The following is a 3445-nucleotide window of genomic DNA, read 5'->3' on the forward strand; positions in this document are numbered from 1 at the left end:
GGTTAAATCGTCTCACCTGGTTAAATCGTGTCTCCTGGTTAAATCATCTCTCCTGGTTCAATCATCTCTCCTGGTTAAATCGTCTCTCCTGGTTAAATCGTCTCACCTGGTTAAATCATCTCTCCTGGTTAAATCGTCTCTCCTGGTTAAATCGTCTCACCTGGTTAAATCGTGTCTCCTGGTTAAATCATCTCTCCTGGTTCAATCATCTCTCCTGGTTCAATCATCTCTCCTGGTTAAATCGTCTCTCCTGGTTAAATCGTCTCTCCTGGTTCAATCATCTCTCCTGGTTAAATCGTCTCTCCTGGTTAAATCGTCTCTCCTGGTTAAATTGACTGTCCCGGGCCCCCGTTTTGGTGGGCGTTGGGGGGCATGCTTTGACGTCCACGGTGTCAAGAGGGACCCAAACGGTGTGCAGTTTGCCCCGGGCCCCGAACCTTCTCTCCGCCCATATATGGATGGCCCTGTGGATTAATCAATCAATCGATCTCCATTTGACGTGCCGATATCGCCCTCGATAAAGGAGGCATCGGTGCAGATTGCAGCGGAACGTGAGCGGTTCCAGGGGGAAAGGTGAATAATAACAGAAATCCTTTCATGCCCTCCACCGCCACCACCGACTGAGCAAAGATAAAGAAAGCCCAGCCGTGCACGACGAGTAGCGAACGAGAGGCAGGCAGTGAATACAAACACGTGAAATGAACAGAAAGAGACAGTTTTTTTCTTTCATTTCTAAACGCCAGGTTTGTGTGTGGGTGGATCACACGCAGACGGGCTGTGAGGCTCCCCTGGGGCATCGCGACGTGGCGCCGTCTCCTGGCTCGTCGCGGGTACGGAGGCACAGGCGATGAATGGTCTGTTCTGTACGGGATAGGGGCCGTCCATAAATGACATCACGTAACTAGTGGGGGGGGGGGGGGGGGGGGCTGACTTTTTGTGACGCCGTATGATGAGGGGGGGGGGGGTCAAAAATCGTCCAAAATCGCGTGACGTCATTTATGGACGGCCCCATAAATCAGGGGTCGCCAACCTGCGTCTCTTTTAGGACTGTCCCCTTTGTTGCTCTTTGGCTGCCCCCTCGCGCGGGCAGATGTTTGTTTTTCAACTAAATATACTATATTCGGTTAGTTACATTCTACAGGTGTAGTACAGGCGGTCTCCGCTTTCACGACGCCACACCGCGTCCCTTGGACCCCCGTCGTAAAGCGGGCCCTGCCGTCTGTGTTCTGCCTTCTGCCTTCTGTGTCGGTGACAACAATGCGTGCAGTCAGACTGCAGAGAACTCGGGGGAATAAAAATCATAGCTCCGTGCGGGAGGGGGGGACCCCCCCACTAAATAGACTCAGTTTATTCTATCACCTATTTTGTTTAACTAAGTGAGAATGAGTGTGCTTGTCACCTGCTGCATAGCTGCTGCTGCTGCTGTGTTTGTCTTACAGTGGCTCTGCGTGCGTGAAGCGGCCTCTCTCGAAATACTTTGGTCAAAGACACAAAACAACAGATTGTCTCTTCTTCTTTGTAAAGGTGGCCGACCCCCTGGGAGAGACAGAGTTGCTGGCTCCCTCACACGTGTTGGGGGGGTGGGGGGGGTTCCTCCGGGTGCTCCGCTCTCCGTTCCTCTCGCTTTGAGAAACGCTCAAGTGCTGACTGATGTTGTTCTGGCTTTGGAATATGAACGATATACAAGGGCTTGTAACGGTACGGAGATGCATTGATTGATGATGATATCGGATCTTGAGACTCGAAGCCAAAGCAGTGAGACGCTGGTGCTCATCTCCTGTGCACAGACCTGCAGAGCCAGTTGTGAAAATTCCACATCCCCATGCCGGGACTTCCCAACACAGCGTTCTTCTTTCGTACGGCTGATGTAAACGGTCAAGCCCAGAGAGGAGCAGCGGCGTGGTGATGTCTCCTTCTTCGCATTCGTGGACCCGGGGGCATTGGGTCGCTATACGTTATTTGCGGTCTGTTCTGGTTGATCACCATCGCAAACTGGAGACATCGAATTCAGGTATCACGCATCTGCTATGGTTTGTGCAGTGGATGTGATTAAGGGTGGACCATGAGCAGCTGCGTGGAAGATCAAACCCCAGGGATCTTCTGCGTTGGGGGTTTTATTTTTATATTACACAGTTGGTGATCGTTCAATGGACCGGCGATGAACGACTGCCCGGGTCTCACCACACACACAGAGCATTCGCAGAATTGCTTACGGAACAATCGGTGTGATTCGAGTGGCAGGGCTGGCGCGGCAGAGTTGCCATTGGCGTTGTTTTCGGCCATACTTCACCAATCTGGTCGGGATGATTTGGTCGAAGAGGATGCAGGGTGGACCTGCTCGGATTATTGCCGCTCAAGTTGGCCGTGTCGGGGACTAGAAACTCGAGGTCGGGTCGCCGGGTTCGTATGGCAGTGGGGTAACCGCAGGGCCACGACTCCGCTCACTATCTTGTATTTATCGCTGCTGATAACTTAGATCCACTAACCTTTCAGATCGCATCGAGCAGAGCAACGCCACGCATGTGAACAGCCACAGATAGGAGGAGATATGGATAGGAATAGAGGTGACCTTTCCTTATCAGCCTTTTATTACAGAAGATTATTTGTTTATGGAACACGTGCTTTTCACCATCATCATTACCAGCCATGATCAATCCACTGCTGGATCCTCTGCCTCTGTCTCACGGACGCGTTCCGTGCCCTTTGGCTGCCACTCCGCCACTCGTCATGACCAGCGGACATCAACCCCACTCGCCACGACGCGTCCCGACGTCATTGTTGTGTCCATTGTTACAAACACGCGACAACATGTTTGTGTGTTACAATGCAACGACAGCCCAGATGAGAGCACCGACCGCGATGCAAGGTGGCGAGGTGAGGGGCGAGGGGACAGAAACTCCGCGGACACAATCCCAGAGCTGGGTGCTCCAGGGGGCGAGAGAAGGGCGGCGTGGGGGGGGGTGATTTGGGTCCGTCTCTGTCCCACCCAAGTGGGGACCGCGAGCGAGAGGGTGAAAGTTCATAGCGGGAGGGAAGGATGGGGGGGGCGGAGATAATTATCATGCAGGGACAAAGGGGAGGGGCGAAGGGGGGTGTTTTGTTTAGTTTAAAACAAATATACAAATACAGCAACACCCCAGTTAACGTCGGGAATGCGTTCCTGAAAGGTGCGACGACGAATATCGAAACGGCGTAAATCAAAAAGCGGTTTACGGGGTAAGGGCTGGGATGCGCCGCGGTGGCTAGGAGATGTTGATTACCTCGCCCGGTATGCAGGAGGTCGTGGGTTCGATCCCGACCCTGACGCCTGCTGCTGTATATGTGGAGTCTGCGGGTCTCTCTCTCTCTCTCTGTGGTTGCGTGGATTTTTCTCCGGGTCCTCTGGTTTTCCCCTCCACATTTAGAATCATACATTTAGAGAGTTTGCCTGCTATAAAAGTCCACG

Source organism: Lampetra planeri, chromosome 54 (assembly GCF_965212315.1).
Source record: "Lampetra planeri chromosome 54, kcLamPlan1.2.h2, whole genome shotgun sequence".
Taxonomy (NCBI): Eukaryota; Metazoa; Chordata; class Hyperoartia; order Petromyzontiformes; family Petromyzontidae; genus Lampetra; species Lampetra planeri.